Source organism: Euprymna scolopes, chromosome 29, assembly GCF_053919585.1.
Source record: "Euprymna scolopes isolate OS-2025 chromosome 29, ASM5391958v1, whole genome shotgun sequence".
Taxonomy (NCBI): Eukaryota; Metazoa; Mollusca; class Cephalopoda; order Sepiida; family Sepiolidae; genus Euprymna; species Euprymna scolopes.
Window position 1 is genome coordinate 3,865,322 of NC_136510.1, and position 15,211 is coordinate 3,880,532.

The window sequence follows — 15,211 nt, forward strand, 5'->3', positions numbered from 1 at the left end:
TCAATCAAAAAGAGGCGATGACTTGAAAATATCAGAAAAAAACAAAAAAAAAAAGTGCTCAGTTGAGGGCAAAGGAATTTTTTTTGTCAATTTTTTCGATATTCGTCGCCCGATCGTGAAAATTTGTCGCCTCTGTCGAAAGTTTTAGGCAGACATGCAAACATACATTTAAACAGAGAAGTGAGATTTATATTATAGACTAGTGGGGGGGGGGTACCTGGCGTTGCCTGGGTGTTTGTAGGTGCGTGTGCTTGGGTGGGGGTGGGGTGTTAATCAAAACAAGAATAAGCGAAGTAAAGAAAACGTAAGGCAAACGAACGATAAAGAAAACGCGAAACAGAACCCCCCCCCAAAAAAAAAACATGTGAAAAATGGCTTAAATAACCCTGCTTCGGGGGGTACCAGGCGTTGCCCGAGTGTTTGGAGGTGTGTGTGGTCAGGCGGGGGTGGGGGTGTTAATGAAAACCTAAGAATAAGCGAAGTAAAAAACAAAACAAAAAAAACAAAAACGAACGCACGGGGGTGGGGGGAATCAAAACATAATAAAACGCAAAAACTAACGTAAGGCAAACGAACGATGTTAAATGTAAAAATCGAAAAAACAAAAAACAAAACAGAAAAACGAACGTTAAAACTGCTTTAAAAAATCTGAAAAATAAACACATGAAAAATGGCTTATATAAGCCGGTTTCGATATTAAAATTTAAAAAAAAAAAAAAAAAAAAAAAAAAAAAAAAAAAAAAAAAAAAATCGGTGGGTATCCGGGTGTTTTTGGGTGTGTTTGGTCGGTCAGGGGGTGTTAATGAAAACCTAAGAATAAGCAAAGTAAAAAAAAAAAAAAATAAAAATAAAAAAATAGAAAAACAAATGTTACGTGAAAAATGGCTTAAATAACCCTGCTTCAATATTAATTTTAAAAAATCGAAAAAAAAAAAGAAAAAAAAAAGACATCTCATTCGATTCGAACCCAAAACATTTAGATAATGACCCAATGCTCTAACCAACTGAGCTAACATGACGTACATGAAATTGTGTTAGTTCTTCAAATATTTAAACTAAATCAGGTTATGATGTCGTCTGACGCATGCGTAGAACTGATCTCGTCATGAGAGGACGGTTTTTGCTGAAATTTATTAAACAATAAGTTTAACAGTAATATACACTTTTTAACAAAGGCCATTTTTTAAAAATAAAACATCTGAAGAAATTCGAATGTTTGTATTTTCAAGTTTTAACAAATTCAGTGCATATTTAGAATTAGTTATTTTAAAAAGTACAGAAAAAGAAAAAAATTTATGATCTACATGATTGTCACAGAACGAAGATGTCATATTCTAAAAATCACGTGGATTTGACTAGTAACTTTTCTATTTGGTTAGTAAATGAAAAAATTTAGTTGTCAAAGGTAAGCTAAAAATAAATTTGTAGAGTCCTGCTAACATACAGAAATTTAAATGTAATGTGAACAAACGTCTAATTGCTCAACTCCCTACTCAGAGTGCCCCTGTAGGCATAGTCCCTAATTCACATTTGTTTGTGGTGAATCTGAGTATTACTTCCTTCACTGATGATTTCGAAAGCATGAAACACTAGTGTATGTAGGTATAATAATATTCATAATTATAATAATAGTTATGATTATAATAATATTTATAATTATAATATTCATAATTATAATAATATTCATAATAATATTTATAATTATAATAATAATTATGATAATAATAATTATGATAATAATATTTATAATTATAATATTTATAATAATATTTATAATTATAATAAATTATGATTATAATAATATTTATAATTATAATAATATTTATAATTATAATAATATTTATAATATTTATAATTATAACAATATTTATAATTACAATAATATTTATAATTACAATAATATTTATAATTACAATAATATTTATAATTATAATAATATTTATAATTATAATTAATTTATTTTAAAAAATCAACTCGTGGTATGCAACGTTCACAACTTCCGGTTGTTAGAACACTGATTGCATCATTGTTATCTTCACATTTGGCATTTATAGGTGTTTAATTTCCCTTAATTTTCGAGTTAATTGATGTTGGTTCGGGGAGGGGGATGATAACGTCCTTGCAAATGGAGTTAAAGGTGACTTTCTAACTGGGTTCGAATCCCTCAATCAGCAGTAATCATTACTAATGATGATTGTGAAAACGTGAAACACTAGTATATATATATATATATATATATATATATATATATATATATATATATATATATATAAATAAAAAAATATATAACTACAACTACTCTTTCGATGTTTTCAGACATTTTTTTTTATCATGCCCATATTCCTTTATTTTCTATTAAAGTTAAGTTCCTATTCTTCTAATGAGTTAAAGGTGAAATAAAAAAATTTACATAATTACATGAATGATTCTCTGGTACGAAACAGGTGATGTCAAGAATTGAACATTTTAACATGCTTAAAGAAATAAACGGTAAGATGGACATTATCTTGAAATTTGAAATATAGACTCATTATGCAAAATTCTGGGTTTTGTTTATTCCTGTGCAATCTAACAACTGAGTAAAAGACAATCCTTTAGAATGTGTACTTTCAGAATTAAAATACAAACGGGCAAAAAAATATAAACTAATAAAACTCTAGATGTTGCTTGTTCATGCACATAAATGGATGATGTTAGAATGAATCAAGTCATCCATAAAAAAAGTGGGATAACCATGCAACAGTCGATGTCAGTGATAAAATCACTTAAGTCTCATCTAAATACTGTGCATGACTCGCGTAGATGAATGTCCAGACGACTCGGGTGCATTTTTTACAGTTGAATTGCTAAAACAGGAGATGCCTAAAGAGGTAACAAACATTTGGATAGGAGCGTAATTGTTCATTCAGTCTATTTTATAAATGGACGCAATTAGTCACACATTCTGACAGAAGTCCCAACTCATGAGCTTTTGTCCTCACCGCTATTTCACATATTCTGCCTCGCCACCAGAGGGCAGCAGCTCTGCTCACAGGAAAAAGGTGTATACGCACAGATTGAGCTTAATTCAATCACTCGATTGGATGACTGAATTCAACAGTGCTTAGTTTAGAATCGGCTGTGTATTATATCGAAACTTGTCTGTGTTCAGCCAAAAATGACAGATTAAGTTTCATTAGTGTTCACACCAATATTTATAAAATGTTTTAATCAATGTTAGAAATGTCAATTTTTTAATGGAAATCACTTCAGACAAGGCATGAAGCCATTTGATGTAAGAAGCTAACAAGAATTAAACAGTTATCACAAAGACAGGAGATGACTATTGAAAAAACTAAGGCTGTAGGTAGAATGAAAACAGTGAGCAGGAAGAGAGTTCCACAACCTTGCAATTCTTGGGAAAAAGCTACTGGAATCTGTATTACAATGAAGCATCAAATTCTAGGTCACATGAAAGTTTATAGCGAATTAACATAACTGTTTGCAGTCTTTGGATTATTTTTATCTTACATAGGATCATTATAATGCACTTGTGGAAAAAAAAAAAAAAAAAAAAAAAAGTTAATTCCCCCCCCCCTTCAAACAATTTCTTTTCAGCCATGATGTAAATAAATTTTAGTTATGAATATAAGCTGCCATAGCATGAAAAGCTTTTCTAATATACAATTAGTAAACAAGTCTACATAGATAACAGATCCAAAATTTAAACAACTTGCTATGGTCAGCATCTACATGGGTAAACTCATCACACCATTCCTCCTGCTTACCTCCTCCCAGATATTCAAGTTGGGAGTTGAATCCCATCAGTCTGGTCACCAAGAAAAGGAGGGTTTGGCATTTGAAGAACCCATATATACTTGCAATAAGCAACCTATTCAGTTCAAATAAAAATTCATGACATGGAAGATGTTTTCAAAAATGCAAAGAAAACTTGTTTTGTTCCAAAAACATATTTTGTAATGAATGACTGTTTGCTAAAAAAACCAAAAAATTATTGATTAGGTGTTCAAAAAGAAATGGATATAAAAATCTTACAAGAATCCCAACAAAAAGTCATTTTTAAATATGGTCACATATCAGACATCCTAACTTACACAGCAAAAAAAAAAAAAAAAATTCTGATAAATTTTCTTGGTATTTGCAGACACTATTTAGTGCAGGTTTGTCATTCAGTTCATAAAAGATGCGCCGAAAACTCCATTTCTATCAAAGTCTTTGAAAAATGGTGCAGTCAATGCCAGGCGTTCTAGCTAGTAATTAGATAAGATTAATTTAACTCGACCAAACAGTAGATTTCCTGTACAGTTTTTTTCCATATAATTTACACAGGAAATTCTAGAGAAACTTGAAAAATAGTTTAATGATAGAACCGTCAGCTGTAATGGCAAACACATCAAACCCGCATGATCACCAATGAGATTGGTTTCTTATTTTATTGATACTCTATATAAGCTCCAAAACAATTTGTTCACCAATGAGATTGGTTACGAAAGCATTTCCGCTGTGCAAGGTGAATGCTTTAATTAAAATGTAATCTTATTTTTTTAAACGAGGACCAAAAACTTCAAAAGTTTCTACCATTTTGATGTTTTTTTTGTTAGATGGTTTGGTGAGGTCTTTCTCAGATATACAGAACTTAGGTGCAAATAGGAAACATTTCTTGGGGTGGGGGATAAATAGTGGATGAAGATTCTTGGATCAATTTCGTCATTTCCAGATTTCAGTAGAGAGTTGTGGAAGGAGTAAGAAATATCTGGAAGATTCCATGAATAAAAAGACTGCATCTATAAAATATGATGTGCATGCGTCCGATTATAAAAAAATTGCAACAGCTGCACATACAAACAAACTTTATGCCATTGCAAAGCTCCAAGAATAATCAGACCCTGATGGCTAAATTACCAAAAAAGCGCTCTAGACAAAGTGGAAAACTTTTCTATCCACAAGTTGGACTGTCTCATGTATCAGGAATGACCAAAGAAACACGTTTCAAAGTTTCTTAAATTCATGGTAGTTATGGCATGACAAGGTCAGCAGTGTACTAATGCAATTGATAAGACGCTTTAAGTTCAAAGATCAGACAAGCAACCAAGAAAATTGAGCGCCTTCTTAAAGAAAAGGACAAAATGGCTACAACTGAATAAAGATCAAATGTGACTTTGCAAAGGGAAGGGGGTGGGGGTTATTCACAGCAGAATACGTCGAAAAAAAAAAAAAAAAAAAAAAAAAAAAAAATTTCAATAACAATTTGTGTTGATTGTGTTTACATTAGACATTCAGAATGAGAGTTTGACTAATTTACTTATTAATTAAAAAAATAAAAAAAATTAGAAATTAAAGTACTTATGCAAAATAAGGACCATGCTATCCCCAGAATTTCCGGGTTGTTTATGCAAAACGTCAGATGCCAAACAAAAGTTTGGTGATTTTCTTTTGCAAACACTGGACAATTTTTTTTTTTTTTTTTTTTTTCAATGAAAAATATATTTCTCTTAAAAAAAAAAAAAAAAAAAAAAAAAAAAAAATTCAATGGAAAATTGAATAAAATTAAAACCCTATTCTTTTTGTTGTTACAAAGATAATCAATAATTGGAAAATTTTTACGAAACTTAAAATTTCAATTCAAGTAAAACAAAAATCAAAAAACAATAATTTAAATTTCAATTCAATTAAAACAAAACAACAAAAAAAAAAACCCTCATCGAAGGTAGATTTCATGAATAAATAATTATTTTTTGAATAACAAATGATTGCATAAAAAAAAAAAAAAAAAAAAAAAAAAAAAAAAAAAAAAACGCTATTTAATGATTTGTTCAAATTTTTAATAATGAAACCAGGATAGCAGATGTTCCCTTTAATGATACTGGCTGCTGTGACTTCATTGATTCGTTTTGGCACCTTTCAGCATTTTACATAAACTGCCTTGAAAATTCTGACGATAGCAGAATCATTATGCATAAGTACCGAAAATAGAAATATTAAGGAATTCAGAGCTTGGAACAGAATACACAGAAATCCTAAGATTCTCAGAAAAAGGTGGACCCCTCGAAAGAGAAGAGGTAATAACTAAAATCATTTCAATTAATGATAATTTACCCCCACCACACACTAAACCTGAAACTTAAAAGTGACCGTGTGTGTCTGAGGAATATTCTTTAAACTACTGCCAATTTTTGGTCTACAGACTTGAAACTTGATATATAAAGAAATTCTAACTTGTGAAACAAATTTAATTAGGTTTTTTTTTTTTTTTGCCGGTGAAAATAGCTGCTACAGGGTCAAAACTGAAAAAATAAATTTATCTGGCACGAGAAAGTAAACTTATTTTTTTGCATGCGCAAATGTACATTTATACGTTGAAGGTTAACTTTTAGAGTTTTGATATCCACCTTTTGTTAGTTCAGACGATAACAAATAAGGCTGGAGTGATAAATGTTTTAGTTTCAAATCTAGCTGAAGGCACCCAAGTTATATTTGTTTAAAACTTGAAATCACTACTATATATGTTTGGTACAATATAATAATCAAGAGTATTAACTATAATAAACAAAATCTGCACAAATTTAAGTGCATTTTATGACCGGGCAATGCCGGGCAGCCTGCTGGTTGATTATAAAATACAAAGTTAATGGTATTGGATTATTATCAATCATCAGGTGCTAAACACAAAAATGTATTAAAACATGTATTATATCTACTAAACATTTCATTTAGTCTGAAATTTTATTTCATGTTATAAACATGCAGTAGAACCCTGGGATAAAAAATTAGTAACAAAATACAATATATAATTAGGTTAGGACAACAGCATATTCTTTTCAGTGTTTTGACTCTCGAGTGTGTATCCATTGATATCTTCTATGCTTTTATCTAGAGTGATGTGGTTCTCGTTGCTTTACGGTATCGGATATATACTCGAGAGTCAAAACAATGAAAAGAATATGTTGTTGCCATAGCCCTATATATAATACACATGTATATAATTAAATATTATAAATAACAACAAGGCGGAGGAAATACCGTAACCAGGGGCCCATAAAAATATTGTATTCCACACAGTAACCTGAGGGGAAACGTATCCCGGGGTTCTATTGTACTCAGATTATAAAATGTATAAAGTAAAGGTATTAAGAGATTTGGCTGTGCACAAAACGACTCAAGTTCACCATTTAATCCCGGGCAATGCAGTGTCTTCCTAGTTTACTTATAAAGTAACAACAATGCCACATTGTGACCCACATAGAAATTCATGAGGAAAGCAAGAGGAGAGGGGGGGGGGAAATATGCAAATCTGACCTAGATGGAGTTATTGAATTTTTTCTTTTTTTTTACATTTTGTTTGTAATGTCAATTCATAATCTGTTATTAATCTGAATTGTATGGCAACTGGATTTTAGTTGTTTTTTTTGTTTTTTGTTTTTTTTAATCAAATTTAAAAAAGGAAGGAGTGTGAGGAAAAGTGATTTATTTTAAGTAAAAAAAAAAAAAAAAAAAAAAAATGTAAACTATACTAAAATAGAAAAATAAAAAAAAAACGGAGTTGTTCACACGGAGTCCTGTTACAATAGATAAAGTGTCAAGTAATAACTTTAAAGTGACAGTCTTTTGGAGGTTGAAGGTTCAATCTGGGTTGGAGCAAGAATACAATTATGACTTAAAGATTTCTATCAGGTTATGGTTGATGGAATGAGAGAATGCTCCCCCTACTATGATTAAATAAAAGGTTCTGTTTAGAATTTCTTACAGATTCCAGAATTCTATATGAAGCTTAAAGATGTATGTGTTGGTAAAAGCATCCAAATCAATTAGCACAAAATAGTATTACATTTTTTTTTTTAAACTCATTTCACAACTTGGGATTTTCCATTAACTTTATATATATATATATATATATATATATAAATATATATATATGTTGACTTTTTTTTTTTTTTTTTTTTTTTTTTAACAATGATACAGTTATTAGCATTTCAAACTTTGGAGATCTAGGAAAATAATTTTCCTTCGAAGATCACCCATATTTTTTTGGACGTAAACAAATATTTATTATTTTACTTATAAAACAGTAATCTACAAACACGTTTTGTGGTTCTACTGCTCGTCAGTGTAGTTTGACTGTTCTAGGATTCAAACATAGTACATATGGTCTGAGGTTTGAATCCTAGAACAATCTAGCTACACTGATGAGCGGTAGAACTGCAAAACGTATTTGGCAAGGATCGGGCTCATAACTACATTGTAGCCTGACATATATGACTTGGCTATGAATGTCAGGTCCAAGAACCAACACAGCCTCAGTCGCAAAGCTGACAAAATAGAAAAGAACACAAGTTTGCATTTTTTCTTGTACATTTATTTCTTCATTCTCTCATTAGCGTTGTGATGTCCCTCACGTGAGCGTCTTTTATAATCTTCTTACCATGGTGTCAGTTCACTCACAGCTCAGTATTTGTATGTAGCCGTCCATGCTATGCTACAAAGTCTTGCCTGAAAATAGGTTTTTATTGCTTAAATATTAAGTTAATTTTTGTATAATAGAATACAAAGTCGGTGTGCCCACGCTGCTAATAAAAACTGTTTTTATTTCACTTTTAAGACTATTAACAAGATCGATTTGAATAAAAACGCAGAAGTCAGTGTAAGAAAAAAAAAAAAAAAAAAAAACCCAAACAGCATCCTGTGACCACAAGATCAATGACCATCTAAAAACAGATTTATCAGATTATTCTAAAACCAGTTGCTTTGTACAGCTTGGAAAGGAGAGGAGATTCGCTCTTATAGAAACTAAAAATGCATGTCTGCAATTCTACTGCATGATTACATCTGCACTGAGGATATTTGAAGATGTTCTGGCATCAAACTAATTGAAGGCGAGATGCAAGAATCGCAGCTCAGATGAGGGTCAACAACAACACAATCATAAAACTTGCCTTCGTATAAGAAGTCGCCAGGGAACAAAAGTAGAAAGGCTGATGAAGAGATGGGTAGAGATTCTGCACAAATATTTCTGTAAAACTGGCTTCACACAATCACACAGACCTTGCTGTAGTTTGGGATTAATGTACAAGAAAAAGATATTCATTTTACAGTTCATACAAAATGGAATAGCAGATGTGTACACTCCCCTCGCCAGTATCATGTCTATTAATCTTATAAATTTTCGTACTGTGTGTGTGTGTGTGACGTGGTTTATCTCAGCCTAAAGGCAACCCACCCAGGCAAGTAAGGTACCAAAGTGAAGCTTATGACCCAGCGGATGTCTTAGTGATATTTATATCCATGTTTTGTGTATGGAAATGCAAAAAAAAAAAAAAAAAATAAAAAAAAAAAATAACGATTTACTAAACACCGTTTTATTTACTAGATAATTTTCCGGTACAAGGATTCAAGTTTGCCCAGCTAGACAAACTTGGGTTCTTGTTCTTTAAAAAAAAAAATTCAGAATATTATCAATTAAGTACAACATTCGAGATAAATAAAAAACTAAAATAAAATAAATTTTTAAAAAAATTTAAATATACCTTAAAGCTAATTTTATTTTTAGATCAACTCAACTGAGGTGTGCGTGTGTGTGTGTGGGGGGGGAAGAAGATTAATTAAAACTGCATCAATTCACACAAAAAGTAATCCATCACTCAGTAAGGACAGGTGTGAGGGCTGAGAGATACAGCTTGGTCTTTATCTTAAAAAAAACAAAAAAAAAAACTGTTTTTTACTATTGTTAAAAGATATTTTAAGAAATGGAAAATATCCAAGTTGTATTCAATACACTTGGAATTATGTTTCTGAGTTTTTGAAATGAGAATTGGTTATCCATAATTGGATTATTTCGGCTACTGTTCTTATCTTGAGTGTCAATTTCACGTTTCAGCAATTGTAACTTCTGACCTTCAGATGTATCTTGTTAAATTCAGAAATTAACCCTTTATTTACTTCACAGGGGTGGGGGTAGCATGCTTTCGTTTCGTCAGCCATGACTGAATAAAGGACCTAAGTAATTTGCAATTGTATTTTTCAGTCGCCCACACTGAAAATTGAACCCTCAAGAGCATATCACTTTTACAATTTTTTCAAGTACTTTAACTCTGGAAAAATCAATTATAAAAGTGTCCTGACGGTTCAAGGTTTGATTCTCAGTATGGGCAACCAAAAAATGCAATTGCAAATTACTTAGGATCTCTATCCAGTTATGGCCGACAAAATGAGAGCATGCTACCCCGTGAAGTAAATAAAGGGTTTCATTTGAAATTCCGTCAAATTAGAGTTCAACAAGATATACCTGCAGAAAGTTTGAGGTTCCATCGACTGAAATTGACACAAAATCTGAAGAATCCAAATATGAATACAATTATCATCCACCATTGTTTAGTTTGTAAATAAGCATTTTTTTTTTTATTTGTTTGTAAATAAGCATTTTTTTTTTTTATTTGTTTGTAAATAAGCATTTTTTTTTTTTATTTGTTTGTAAATAAGCATTTTTTTTTTTTATTTGTTTGTAAATAAGCATTTCTGGACTTGGGGTTAACTTTAAGGTAGAATAAAAGGTCATCAAGAATGTTTAACTTTAAAAAAATTATCAACAATTTAAATGTTAAAGAGACAATTTTGTAGCTGCTGCTACTAAGCTGCACACATTACGATGTACAAAAGACAATGTACAAAAGTGAAGTTGGTCTCGAACCTAGAAAGCAGGGTTGAATAGCAAAATCTACGGTTGTTTATTTTGTGGAAGCAAAAGTTCTAAGTAGAAAGACGAGTGCAAATTATGGAGTTTTGTTGAAACATTTTTGCAAAGATTTTTCTGAATTGGAAAGCACAGAAGTATTGGGCATTTTAAGTCAATAAACTAGCAATATGCGATATCAATTTTTGCAGACACCAGTTTTGTATACATTAATTTAGAATCAGAAAAAACAACAAAAACTGGGAAGCTTAATGATTGTGCAAAAGTGGAATTTTGTGAACATAATCAACAACAAATTTGGTTTGACGTCCGTTTCACATACTAGTATGCATTAGAGGACTTTAAGAAATCGATTTCTAAACAGATTTCTGGCGAGGTCTTTATAACATTTTCATTCTTATCACTCCAAGTTTTCCTTGTGAACTCACCCCAATACCTCAACTGTTCTACATTTAATCCAAGAACAGCTCTTCTTTCAAGGCAACAAAACCATTGAAGTTTCTCCATGTTGCAAACATCTTATACCGGTCAGATTTAATCTGAGCTTTGCACAATGAAACCCGTTTTTAAGACTCGGTACACATCCATTATATAATTCTCATATCATTTCTTTCCATGTAATGCATCGCCTCCACCTCTCATTGTTCAGGTTTCAATTCCATACATCACTAGGGCTAGGACAACAGCATATTCTTTTCATCGTTTTGTCTCTCATGTGTATCCTTCGATATCTTATATGCTTTTATATAGAGTGATGTGGTTCTCGGTTGATTGACTGTTGGATATATACTCGAGAGTCAAAACAATGAAAGGAATATTGTGTTGTCATAGCCCTAATCATCAAATTGAAAATTAAACCTCACCAGTGACAATTGTGGACATGTGCTGCATGGAGAGAAAGGATATGAAACGATGCAGAAGAATTTACTATCACAAATCTTGCAAAAAAAAAACAAAACAAAAAAAAACGAATGATGCATATTTGTATAATTGTGAATTTTAGTGCAGATGGCAACCTGTATATTATGGGAGGAGGTGCTGTGGTTTATATGATATTGTAATCCAGTATAGAAAGGACATGCACAATTTTATGCGACCGTTTGATGGCGGCCGACGATGACGATCAATGGAAAGCTTCATAGAAACTGTAAAAAAAGCTTTTCACACAAACAGAAGATCATGATTGGATACACAAACATCAGTCATGATTGGATGCCCAAAAGCTTTGGATCTGAATATGGAGGCAGTATTTGAGCATATTCAAACTTTTGCAACATTGGAAAATTGACAGCAAAGAACTTGTCTTTTGGTCCAACAAAATAAATTTCCATACATACAATATCAACGTGTTAAATGTATTTCTGGGGATTGAAGTTTCAACTGGTTTATCGTTTCAGTGTTTGGCAAAACATCTGTATTACAAGAAATAATCAGCAATGGTGCCATCTTACAAAATTGTTCCGAAAAATTTTTTTATTTCATGGAAACATAAAATGGCTGCAGAAAATGCTGGGTGTAAAACAATGGCATGGTTACCTTTGCAAAAAGGTCACACCAAAGGATTCACCACACCAAAGCAATGACTACCTACAGATCATCAGTTTAACATTATTTTACATGTTGGCATGTGTTGGACTGCTTTTAGAAATCGACTTTCAAACTAACCTTGCCACATCTTTAAACCAGATAACCTGAAATCAAAAATATTTTATTTGGAGGTTATTTGCTGTGGCAAGATTTTTATTGGCTAGAAATCCTAATGCCAACCCAATGTGGTGATGAGGAGCAATGCTTCTATCGAGGCACCATCTCAAGATGATTGCCTAAGAAAGCTAAAGAGCGCTTCACCGGTTACATAAAAAAAAATTGGATATAAAACATCAGTGAAAGTTTCTCCAAGTAATGAATGGATAAGTGAATAGATTGGAGTTAAGGAAGAATAGACGCCAATAATGGACAACAGTCTTGCTTCAGCTGTCAACATGATTTACTGTAAACTGATAGCTTTGGAGTAATTGCAAGAATTGTGGACAAGTGTAGGGCTGTATGGGCATTGTTAATCTGTACAAAACAAGGCCGATAGCCATTAGTCGCGTGCTCTCGTGTAATGAATGAATGCGTGAATGTAGGATTGACATGAAATTCTTAAAGATAAACTAAAATGACTGAAAAATGGGCTGAAATGACTTAAATAAATAAAAAGTAAATGACTTAGAATGACTTTAATGAACTTAAGGATGAATTGAATGACCTTAAGAATGACTTGAATGCTTAACAAATAACTGCCATCCTTCAAAAACAACTTGAATGATCTAGAGAATGACTTGAATGGCTTTGAGACTGACTGGTTGTAAAATGGGTGATCATTTTACATTAAATTAATACAGAAAAGTGATCCCCCACATTATATCACAAAGTTACAAACATAAGTACAGCATGTAATACGAACAGATACTACACTTTGATCTTGGCCAAAAGGCCAAGAAAAGGGTATTTATTTGCTCCCCCACCAAGCAAATTAGGCACAAGGCCGATTTTTAATGTGAGGAGTGAAGGGGAAATGGGGACCAACTCCCCGGGGAGTAGGGGAGCTGGATAGTGACAATTGGTATTAAGGGTTGCCCCTACATTGACCAAGGTCTGATATATGGGGTTTTGGATTTATTTGCTTCCCCACTGAGCAAATTACGCACAAGGCCGTTTTTTAATGTAGAGGGAGGGGGAGGGAAAGGGGGGACCAACTCCCGATGGGTGGGAAATGGGAGCTGGATAGTGACAATTGATATGAAGGGTTACCCCTACATTGACCAAGGTCTTATATGTGGGATTGCTCCCACATATGGTTTTTGCTTGCAGTATCTGCCGGAACAGATACTACACTTCGATATTGGCCAAAAGGCCAAGAAAAGCTTAAAAAGCTAAGAACAGCATCTATTAAAAACAGACCTTTGATCTTAACCAAAAAGGCCAAGCACAAAAGTGTTACGGACAAACTGACCGGCAGAGTGACTTATAGAGTCACTTGTACGCGACTAAAAATGAGCTACACAGCAATTCTAAATGATAATTTATGTTAGGATTTCATACGAAACAGAAATTTTATGCTGCTTAATATCAAAAAATGACACAACTCAGTAAATAACCTAATTGCATAACTGGAAAACACTCCTGATAAAATGCAAAATATTAACATGCTATTGTTAAATGAGTTTTCATTTTTGAAATTGCTTACACCAACGCGTGTCAATATATTCCTGAAAGTTTGATATGATCATTGATAATTTGGAATATTAAAACTACTTTTGACGTTTTGGCCAATGTAACCTCAAACCTTTTTCTTTGAAAATACCTGTGGTGTAATGGATAAATTACTAAGTAAAATTCAGTTCCAACCCGACGCTCAAGAACAATCATGTGGATAATCCACCTAACACAAATTATGCATGTGTAGACATTGAGTCATCTATTTTGATGTCATGTTTAGCTGATCCAATGTTAGCCTTTTTTGATTTGGTCATCGGACTAAATACAAGAAAAAGCTGTAAAACAATTTCTTATGATTAAAAAAAAAAAAATTTTTTTTTTTAATCATAAGAAATTGTTTTTAATACACCAAATTTAGTTGCTCATAAAAAAATCTTGATTGTGTTTTTGAACGATGATCCAAAGTGATTTTATTGTTAATAAAATTATGCTTTGATCAGTTTCAAGTTTTTTTTTGTTTTTTATTTTTTTAAAAGAAGCTGACATGATGAGCCCAGCTTTCGAATGTTACTTAAATTTGTTTTTTAATCCTCGGATTATCATTCGTACTAAGCACATTTTCAGATTATCTTTTTTTTTTTCTTGTTTTAAAATAGATTTTAAAATTTTAGTTAGACTTCAGGATAATTTCCTAATATATGGATCACTTATTTGCAGCGAAATAGATTCCAGCATTTCTCAAACTTATCTTGTGTATAATAAAATCACAAATGTTAAGTTTTATTAAAATGTTAAAATATTATGCATACAATCTTTTACATTAAAACAAATCCAAAATTTTCACATTTACGATTTTTAATACAAAAAAAATGTCGAAATGCATTTTGTTTTCATTGTAAATAAAGAAATTACCATCTTCAAATGTGTTACACAAGTGTGCCATCCTGTAACTGATATTTACCAAGTTTTTCGTCTGAAATTTTAGTTATTGAATATATTTTTATAAAGAAGAGGGAATAATATTGCTATGCAAGCTTTTAATAGAATTCCAGGATTAGAAAAGAAACAGTTAATGGAATTATTTTGGTTAAACGCTCGTTAAAAATAAATACTTTTTGTGATTACTTGATAATCAGAAATTTTGTTTAAAAAAAAACAAAAACAAAAAATAAAAATAAAATAAAAATGAAAAGTTTAGTCATTCACTATAAACTACTCATGTACTTCCGACATCATCTGCTTTAAAAAATTTAATGTCTACACTATTCTGCACTAATTAACCCCCGGCGCTGACAGGAATAAAAAGTTCATGGGATTAAAATG

At 31.7% G+C, this 15,211-nt stretch overlaps 1 protein-coding gene and 1 pseudogene across 15 annotated transcripts in view; both read right to left on the reverse strand.

Annotated features, from left to right (window-relative positions):
• LOC145252455 (lethal(2) giant larvae protein homolog 1-like) overlaps window positions 1-15,211 on the reverse strand; it is a 167,944-nt gene that overhangs the window by 131,223 nt on the left and 21,510 nt on the right. The gene's annotated exons all lie outside the window — the stretch shown is intronic.
• On the reverse strand, window positions 12,963-13,176 carry LOC145252982 (U2 spliceosomal RNA; annotated as a pseudogene).